Raw genomic sequence first — 11,369 nt, forward strand, 5'->3', positions numbered from 1 at the left:
TCTTCCCTTTTGAAAGTTTAATAAGATCATAAGTAATATTTTTTTGTAATGACTCTATCTCTTCTTTCATTGCTTTTAACTAGTGCTTTTTATCCGGAGTAGTCTACACATCTTGAAAGCTTTCTGGCTCTTTCTTACTGATAACTAAAATAAAATTTAAACTTGTACCTGATAAATAACCTATGCTCTCTAGTAGATCTTCTAGGCTGAAACTTTACGCCACCTGATATTGAAGGTAGCTCTCCTTACTTAACACTCTCAGGTAAAGATGATTGCTTTCCCTACTTAAAACTGATTGCATCTAGCTCATCTCTAACTGTAGTTAGCTCATTCATATCCCCAAGTTTTGTTTCTTGCTTATTTTTACCATCTGTGACTATTTCTTATAGAACTCCACTAGGTGTTGAAACATCATACTCAACAGTAACTCATGTAGTCTTTTCAATTTTTTTCAAAGTGTGCTATGTCTTTTTTTCATAAAAGACCATTTTTTTTTGCTTCTAACTATCTTTCTCTTCACTAGATCATATACCCTGTAGCCACATTCCTTATCACCATATCCTACAAACATATACTGTGTGGTTTTACTATCGAACTTTGATATTTGCTCTTTTCGCACATGCATGAATGCTTTACACCTAAAAAATTTTAAGTGAGAGTATGAAGCATCTTTCCCTGTCCATACTCTTTTTGGAATGTTAAAGCCTAAAAGAACTGATGGTGATTTGTTAAGCAAATAGCAAGCTGTGTTGACTGTTTCACCTTAGAATAGCTTTGGTAATTTTGCCATCCTCAGTATATATATAAATTTTTTCATAATGGTGCGGTTCATCCTTTTAGCTATACCATTATGCTGAGGTATTCCAAGTTTTGTCATTTTATACTTGGTCTCATGCTTTGAACAGTACTCTTCAAAGTATTTGAATGTGTATTCTTTCCTATTATCAGTTCGAATACACTTTAAGGGCAACTCTGTCATCCTTTCCACCATGGCATAAAATTTTTGAAAATACTATAATACCTGGCTTTTATTTTTCAACATATATATCTAAGTTTTATGTGAAGCATTATCAATAAAAGTAACAAAATACCTGCTATCACTTAATGACTCAACCTCAATGGGACCACATATGTCAGAATAAATCAATTTCAATATATTTTTTCTGAGAACTCTTATGAAAAGAAATTCTACGATACTTATCAAACAAATAATAATCACATGAATCGTGAGACATACCTTAGGTTAAAGAATGAGACACTACCTTGCCAAAATTTGTAACCCCTTCTCGTTCATGTGTGCCTACCTCTTATGCCACAAGTTTGCTAAAGCATCATCCTTAACAGCATTTACCTGGTTGTCATTCAATTGTATCTATATTTTATACATTGTGCAACATAGTTTTCTCTTTGCAACTATCATAGACCCTGAGAAGCATCTGCTACCCATTCTTTTTTTGGCTCTTATATCCCTCATTATTAAGGACATTAATAGCAAGCAAGTTTATTTTCATATCCGAAATATGTTTAACATCCCTCAAAGTCAACATGCAACCTATACTAGTTTGTACAACAATATCACTAATCTCAACAATATGTGACACACTCTTATTTCTCATCTTGGTGTAACCAAAGTTTCTTACTTTGTAAATTGTAAACAACTCTCTTTTAGGAACACAATGATATGTCGCTCATGTGTCAACTATCCACTTAATGTCGGGATCACCAATATAATTACAATCACCATGTGTATAAATAAAATAATTGAATCACTATCTAAATTCATTGCTGTAATATTGTCATCATTTGAACTCTTACTTTTCTCATCTTTTCACTCTTACTTCAAGATTTTACAATGTCATTTAATATGACCTATTTTACCACAATAAAAACACTTCACTTTATCTTTGGACTTGGATCTATGTTTATACTTACTACAGTCTTTTGAGTTTTGACCTTTGTCGATGTTTTTACCTTTGTTTTCTATGACCAGAGCTTGATTCTCAGGGTCTACATCTTTTTATTTTGCTTCTTCATTAAGCATATTGTCCTTTATCATCTCTAATGTCACCTTGTAATCAAGAGCTGAATTAAGAATAATCACAACTATAGTATTTCAACTATTTGGTAATGAACCCAAAAGAAATAATGCCTTCATTTCACCATCCATCTTAAGCTCCATAGTAGTCATCCGATTAAATATATCTTAAAAATCACTCAAGTGCTCTATAATAGATCATCTTTTCTTGTACTGTAAAGTTGCAAGCTTTTTAACAAGCATAACTTTATTCATATATATTTTTTTCTCATACAATGCTACCAATTTTTTTCAAATAATGTAGGCATTTGCCTTTTACGTTACATGTTGAAATACATTAACATCAACCTATTTTTTATTGTAGCTAATGTCTTTCTACCTAGCTTCTTTCAATTTTCATCTTTCATATCTACTAGTTTAGTTGAATCACCTAATACCAACTTATATATATTTTTACAATATAAATAATTTTTCATTATAGGCTTTTAAATTGAATAATTTGATGCTGTCAATTTCATCATAGAACTTGTATCATTCTTCATGATCTCAAATAGAATTTACTTTTGTCTTAGGTTACTTTTGTATCGTTGTTTCAAAATAACTCTCACCCTGATACCACTTGTTGGGCCTCAAGCAATAAACACAATAATGCAAAAGCAATATATCATAATAAACTTACAGTAATAGACAACAATCAATAATCAATAACGTAAAAAAAATAAAGTACATTAAGATTTATGTGAAAGACCCTCCAATGTAGAGGGAAAGACCATGGCCACAAAAAAAACTTCACTATCAAATAATGGAAATACAAAGTTCTTTTCTAATTAAAACTAGAGCTAATCAACAACTAGAGAGATAATTGAAAAAATCTCACCAAATAGGTGACTCAACAAATACATCATAAATTTGTTCCTAGAGAGCTTCAAACTTGATCTTCACCATTCAAAATGTAGAACTCTAAATCATAAACCCACTAACAAAGTTTCAGCTCAATCAGACCACGAATAGACCTTCGTTCAACCAACTCTCCATTCTCTTTTTTTTTTTTCCTAGCTTTTCTTCTTTCTTTTCTTGGTTTGTGACACCACATTAAAACAGCCCTACCTCTTTTTATTAAGTAGCTAGGGCACTGTGTAAAAAGAAAAATTAAAAGCCTATGGCCTTTGATTGGTCTAAAACTAATTAGATGGGGCTGGACCCTATTTTTCTAATAATAGGATATTATTGGGATATGATTCACATGTGAGTAAAGAATTTCACATTATTAGAAAATCTGAATGAGATGTCTTATATATGTATGAAGGACCCATGAACTTAATAGCTTAAACTTTTGGGTTTAAGTGATATCCAACATGTATATATGGGCTTTCTGGTGTGCTCCTATGAGCTCCTAGTGTAGTTTATCTCCTCAACAAGTGGTATCAAAGCCAAAAGTCACAGGTTCAAGTCCCAATAGTGTTATTGAAGGGGAGATTGTTGGCAGATCAAAGGTTGACCACGTTAATCAATTCCATATACTTGAACATTAGTATTAAAAAAATTATTGGTAGATCGAAGATTGGTCTCGTTTATCAACTCCATGTGCTCGAACGTCGATATTAAAAAATTTAACTTAGATGCAATGAGTATATGATAATATGTAAAAATGAAACACCCAAGTAAGTGATGTGTTGAGTCAATCTAAGTATAAGCTTGAATAAGCATTAAGACAACTTAGGTACTTAAGTTGAGTGCTGTGCCCTAGCCCAAAAGCACACTAGAGATGCGAGGTTATCTGACCCAAATGAGGTATTAATAAGACTTACTCGCATAAATGAGCTAAGATGAGACTTGATCATAACTCACAAATGAATGAGAAAAATTATTGAGATATGATTCACATGTGAGTAAAGAATCTCACATCATTAGAAAATTTGAATGAGATGTCTTATATATGTATAAAAGACCCGAGAATCTAATAGCTTAAACTTTTAAGCTCAAGCTTTTGAGCTCAAATGGTGTCTAACATGTATGTATGAACTTTTTGGTGTGGTCTCATAAGCTTTAAGTGTAGTTTATCTCTTTAATAGGCTTGCTTGTACTCTATGTAGTAACCTTTCTTCTTAGATTTTCTTTGGCATCACAAAAGACCTTCAGTGCAAATTAGAAACAAATAAGGTGAAAAAAGATCTCTTTGATGAAGTCCATTTCTGTAAAAAAAATCATTAGTGATACCTCCATTAACAACAAGAGAGTAAAAAATAGATGTAAAGCATTTCATCACCTTAGAGATCCAACTAGATTGAAATCTTTGTCAAAACATGATTGCTTCAAGAAATCTTCAATTTACTCGATCATAAGATTTACTCATGTCTAGTTTTAAGGCAATGAACCCTTTTTTTCCCATATTTCTTTGTTTTCAAGTGGTGCACAAGTTCATAGGTGACTAAAACATTATTTGAAATTAATTTGTCAGGAACAAATGCACTATTTGTCTTACTAATGCACAAAGGAAGAATTGTCTTTAACCTGTAGACTAGATCTTTTAATATGATCTTATAAATGACATTGCACAAACTAATATGCCTAAACTGGGTAATATTTTTGAGGTCTTTAGTTTTTGCAATTAGGATGTGGTTAATCTAAACTAAATCCCTGTTTCCCTATCTGGTCTAGGGGATTTGCTAGGATTCATTTGTTTGATCGCTCTGTAAACTTCATTAGCATTAAATTCTATAAGGAGGAGCTTATTCATCTCATAAGTGACACAAAGTTCAATAGCCTCAAGTGCATTTTCATAATTTGAAGCATTATCAGAATGGAATAACTTTTCAAAGTATCTAGTGGCAATCTATTTTATCTTTTCCTCTTCTTCATGCCATACCCTATTTTCATCCTCTAACCCTTTTATGATATTTTCCTTCTTTCTTGCAAAAGCATGGGCATGAAAAAAAGTTATATTTCTATCTTTTTTTTGAAGCCATTGCACCACTTCCAGTAGGCTTTTTTCTTTTCCAAAGTCATATTTAGCTCCTCTTTCAGATGATTTATTTATGCCAATGTTTCAGTTGTAGGTAGTGTTTTGTTCAACTAGTTCATTTCTTTAAGCACTACAATTTTCATCTTTGTTTTACCAAAAGTAAATGTATGTCATTTCCATAAATTTTCATCAAAACCATGCATCTGGTCAGGTATAAGAACTGTGTTATTTTCACCTCAAGCTACTTCCATTATTCATTCACACTCCTCTTCATCCACATTACTTTAAACCTAAACCTCTTTTTTTACCCATGTTTTTCCTAAACCTCTTTTGCTTTACTGTGCTCACCATGATAGAGCAATGGTCTGAAATCGAAGCTATTAGGTGTTGAACTTCATAATCAGGAAACTGGTCACACTATTTTTTATTTCCAAGTGCACGATCCAACCTTTCTTGTACATTAATGGCTTATGATCTCCCTCTTTCCCATGTATACCATTGTTTATATAACTAGCTTGTCCAGCTCGCTTGCCTCCTAAGTATCCCAAAACCATGGTTTCAAACAGTGGTCGGATAGCGATATAGCGGCCATTATTTTGCAGTAGCGTTGGCTTCTGAAATCGCTATCCTCTGCTATAGAAATGAAAGAGATGAATCACATCAATAGTGGCTCTTTACAACCTTAAATAACGGAGAAATGGTAAATAACGATAATATCGATCTGATTTTCCTGCTATTGAGGGTTCTGTGATATTTTCTCTTCATTTTTATCAAGTTAAAATTCTAATACGTAGCAAAATAAAGACAAAAATCCATACCAAACCACAAGAATAAAAAAGATGGTGCTCTTTCATAGCTTTCATACTTATCAATTGCAACAGATAAGAGTTTTTGATCTTTTCAACCTTGAGAGAGAAGAGCCCAAATATGAAAGATAAAAAATTAATTGAAGCAGAGGCCATAAGAGTCTAGGTGCTGCATAAAGTTGGACGGATGGATATGGTTGTGGGTGGGATTGCATGGATGGAGAAGAAAATTAAAACAATGAACAGAAGTAAGGGATAAGGAAGAGTGGAACAAGAGAAGAAACATAAGAGAAGGAGAACATGGAGATTTTTAAGGGAGCAGACACGTGACTTTAAATTAAAATTAAAATTATTATTTTTTTGTTTATATGCAAAGTTGAGAGGAAAAAGCAATTAAATAGTGAAAATTAAGAATTTAAGAAAATTTTTTAATGACTTAAATAAAAATTGAGAGGAAATGAGGTGATAAAAATAAATTTATTTTTATGAGATTTTTTAAAGTTATTTTTATGAGTATTTTGTATGTATTAATATGATTTAAAAATAATTAAATTTAAATGGCTAAAGTTTTACTACTTCATATTATTGTTAATTTTTTTTTTGTGTTTGATTAAAGTTTGGTTGTTAAATTTAATTTGTGAATTATAATATATTAAAATTTTCATCCATTAAATTTTAATTAAATTAATTTATGAGTTTAATTTCATATAATTAAAAAAGATAGAAAAATATTTAATTTTTATATATAATATTATTTTGTCACTCTTATATAGTTATGATAGTGAATATCACGATATTGATAAATATATTTAAATAATTTTTAAATATGAATTAATTTGACTATTATGATATAATATAAAAAATATTGGTAATTTATTTTCTCATATAAGTAAAGAAATTAAAATGTTCTAAATTATTTTAAATATCATAAAATAAAAGTTTTTATTATTACAAATATAATTTATTTCATTATATAACGAGTTGTGTAAAAATAAAAAAAAATTATGACTGTGATGGGTGCAGTAATCGTTATTTTATCCATTATGTTTGTAATCGTGATAAACGCAGTGTAACAAAAAAATACAACCGCAACCTAGATTTAAATCTCTGCCGGAAACGCTACCTCTTCTCATGTTTTTTCCTGATTTTTCATGACTCCATAAAAGTTCGTTGAAATCAACAAAACATAGCCACAGTCTATCATTCTGCCCAGCTAAACTCCTCGTCAACATTCATGATTCTTGTCTTTTCCTCAAATCTGGTTTGCCGTAAAAACCTGTCATTCTCCATGGATCGGTTCCTGGTTCTTCCCTCACCAACATGTCAATGTGATTCCTTAAGAAACTCATTAGATTAAGCTCCACATCGTCCTTCCACATCATCGCCAACCCTCCGTTGCTTCCTTCCGAATCAACCCTGAAACATCCATGCAAACTGGACTTTCTTTTTATTCTATCTAATTTTCTTGCATGTAGTTTAGTTTTAATTAAAAATACTACATGAGGATCTTTGCTCTTCACCACGTGGCAAAGAGCTCGAACTACACGTTTGTTCTCAAGCGCATGGCAGTTCCAGGCTATGCTCCTCATTCGCCTCGATGGGACTGTGTGCCAGTCACTGTCGTTGAATATGGTTTTTCCTCAACTTCCTTCCCATCTTCTCTATAATTCTTTACTTGTTGGTCAATATCCATAAAGTCTCTTTCCTTATCTTGCATTTTCCTTTTCCTAGTGCTAACAAAACCCGCTTCTATATAGCTGCTAGAAACTACATGTGCTTTTTTCTTCTAGATACTCCTTTCACTTTTCTTCTTGTTCTGATCTTCGATGGTTCCATTTTTCTGATTATCCTCCACATCATGCAGCACTGCCACCTCATGCACCTCTTCATTATTGCAAACCTCCTTTCCGTAAACATTGTATATCCTTTGATTCTCGTCCTTTTCCATGCAATCCGAAATAACAGTCTCCTTGCTTTTTTCTATCAAATTATTATGATGATAATAAGTTGACCCTGACATGCCTCCCTTTCTCTGATTTTTCTTAGTCCCCTGATTCTCTCCCTCATTCCTTAAATTCCTTCATTTGATCTTCTTAATTCCCAAAAAATCGCTATTTCCTTTAATGCTTCTCTAGTGCATTGGTTCCCCCTCTTCCACCGTTTCTGCCACCTGACTTTCCCCCATCCGAGTCATTCCTCTCGGTGTGTCTTCCTTGCCATGTCCACTTTCGTGGTTGTTGATGTCCATGTTCTTCCCTTTCTCTTCATGGCTCTATTTAGGTATTGGATTCTGGTTTTTGTTCACGTATGACATACTTCCTTTTTTTATTTGGGAAGCTCACAGCCAGTTCCCGTATTGCTTATCCTCCCTTTCCCTTCCTAAATCAGTTTCTATTCCACAATCCGCTCCAGTATGGCCTAGTTTCCAACATACATAGCAAACATTTTGGTAGACGCTCATATCTTAGCGTGTTTGTTCTTCTCAGCAATAAACATGAACCTTCTAAAAGGTTTCGTAATGTCTATCTCCACTTGTATTCTTAAAAAAAGTCCTTCCTGTTAAGAACAGACTATTGTTATCCACTCCTTGAAAAACCCCCATCTTCATCAGTATTCTTTCTGCCATGTCTTTGTTCATCATTTTCAGTGCCAACCCATAAAACCTTAATCCAGAATTCAGCTTTATCAAAATTGTAGTCTGTTGGCCTTAGATCGCCGTTATACTATTTAAAGGCAAGGAGGTTCTTTTCAAACAACCATGGCGACTTATCAAGGACTTGTTTCTTATCATTCTTTGATCCTAACTTAAATATGAATAAGTTTGGTTCCAGCACCATCATTATCATTTCCCTGGACTGCATCCAAATCATCTGGAACGTATTAATCATGGCCTCCCTGTTAAAAGTATGTATGGTTAGAAGCTTCCCTACTAACTAGAAAACCTTCGAAGAATTAATTTCATCTGGCAGCCCATCTGTCTCAATGCCCTCCTTTTCTTCTTCAATGAGCGTTAACTTAAATCACATTTTTTCCAACTCTTCCGCTATTACCAACCTAGTCACACAAAACTACTCTATACTATGCCACTCTATATTCAACAAATAACATTGCTATCACCCCAAAATTGAGAACTCTTGCAAACTAGCAAGACTTTGATAAACTCCTCGTACAAAGCCCTCAGTTCCGAAGAGACTAAACAAGGGTTAACTTTACATCTAATTTTCTAAATATTTTATCATGCCGGTAAATAGGGGGATGGAGAAAACCTTCTTCACCTTCTCATCTTTTGCTATTATTTTAATTTTGGATTTATTATTTAAATTTGGATAATAATTGATTAATTAAGTTTATGATCTGAGTTTTAAAATTTTTAAATTACACTTAATAAAAACATTAATGATGACTTATTTTCCGTGGTACGATCGAATTCGGATTTACGTTATGACAAAACAAAATGCTATAACTTGTAACTATATCAAATGCCAAGAAAAAGTATCCTATTTTGTTTGCTTAGTTAAAGTGTCGGATAATAAATGTCACAAAAATGCTAATCATTACTTATTTTTACATAATCATTACAGGCACAATGAAAAAAAATCATCATTATCATCGGGCAACGAAAACAAATATTATCATTATATAAATAGTGAAGTAATTATCACCTCCTATAATAAATGTCTCGTACTTTAGCATTTTCTTTTTAAAGATATCACATGATTTTAGGTATTTAGTGATTTTTTTTTAACTTTTAACGATGTTTATAAATGTTATTAAAAAATTTATAGTATTTGTTAAAAATTTCACTAAAAGTATCGTTTACACTCACGTAAAAAAAAATAACAATATTTTATAAGAAATGTCATTATTTTACTGATATTTGTAAGCATAATTATCGTTAATTTATTAACGTTTGTATCAAATAAATTCTGTTAATTTAGTGATATTTATATCATAAAATGTCACTCTATCTAGCGACGTTTGTAAAAACAATCACCGTTAAATTAACAGTATTTATATTAGAAAAACGTTGCTAAATTAGTGACATTATATAGAAAAATATTACTAAATTTAGTGATATTTTATAATACAAACGTCACTAAATTTAAAATTTAGTGACATTTTTAAACACAAATGCCTCGAAATTAAGAAATTTTTTTAAAAATTTCTTTTAATATTTATTATTATCATTAAAAAATATATTAAAAGAAATAAAAACGAATTTAAATTCATAAATTAAATATTATAAATACATAATTTATTCAAATATGCATGTAACACAAATGTTAATAATACATGCAATAACATTTAAATTATTTTAGTATATTAATAAAAATATTTAAAATATATGAAATTGATGACTGTATAGATTTTGAATATTACCATTTGATGAAGAATTTTTTTCATTTTGATCACTAACGTGCTCAAAAACCTACTGAATAATATCATACAAGTTTTAACACTTAATAATAAGCTAATTTTTATACTAAAAAAATATAAATAGTTACTAAATATAATACCTGAGTTGGTAGACCACCTAGATTAGTTCCTGAAAATTATTATTGCATAAAATTCATAAGAATATCGAATCGATCATGCAACTGCTGAAATTTTACACGCTTTTGGTATATTCTAGCACGTTTTTCTTTAATTTTAGCATGCTCATGTTCTCTTTCTGCTTCTATTTGTTGGAAACGTTATTGCATGGTTTGCAACTCTTCTCTCAATATGGAAATGTCTCGTGAAGACTGACTTACTAAGAATGTAAATTGCTGAGAGTTATGTCCATAGTAGCTAGATGATGTTGGACCTAATTTAAGGTTTCAGACTCGTCTATGTCTTTCTTTTCCAACAATTTCTGTGAAAATTTAATTTTTTAATTCTTGCATATTGACATAACCATCAGATGCTACTTCAATCTCAGTAGTCATTTTCTGTTTCGCTTTCTCCTGTAAATTAATCAGATAAAACTATCAAGTTTAATGATTAATTCATAATATGTTTAAAATAGTAAATATTTACTTTCTGTATAAAATAAATGTAACAAATTATCACAATTTTTTGTGTTTTGACATTCAAGATTTGTCTTTTTTTGTGTGGGTTAATCAAAAAAGTTTCATACATCCAATTTTTTAACCCATCTCAATCTTTTATATAAAAACATATATTGTTGTTAAGTACATATAAACCGTAACTTATTCACACATATCAAGCATGTCAACCAAGTTCAAAAATTTGAATAAATTGTTAAAATAAAAATATAACTATAAAATTATATTTTTGCCCTTTAACAGCACAAAAGTCTTAAACAAACGTAAACAAAGTATTTTGACCTTTCACACATATCAATCATGAAAATCAAATTCATTCATTTGGACAAGTTTAATTTTATGTATTGAAGCTATCCAACCTATTAAAACAGAACAATAATAGTAACTTTGTATTTTTGCCTTTTAATGATAAAAAAAAGTCTTAAACAAAGGTAATCAACAACTTTTTCACATATATCAATTGTGAAAACCAAGTTTAATCATTTGAAAAAATTTAATATTATGTATTGAAGCTATCT

Source organism: Durio zibethinus, chromosome 24, assembly GCF_047325235.1.
Source record: "Durio zibethinus cultivar Kanyao isolate XHJ-2024 chromosome 24, ASM4732523v1, whole genome shotgun sequence".
Classification (NCBI taxonomy): domain Eukaryota; kingdom Viridiplantae; phylum Streptophyta; class Magnoliopsida; order Malvales; family Malvaceae; genus Durio; species Durio zibethinus.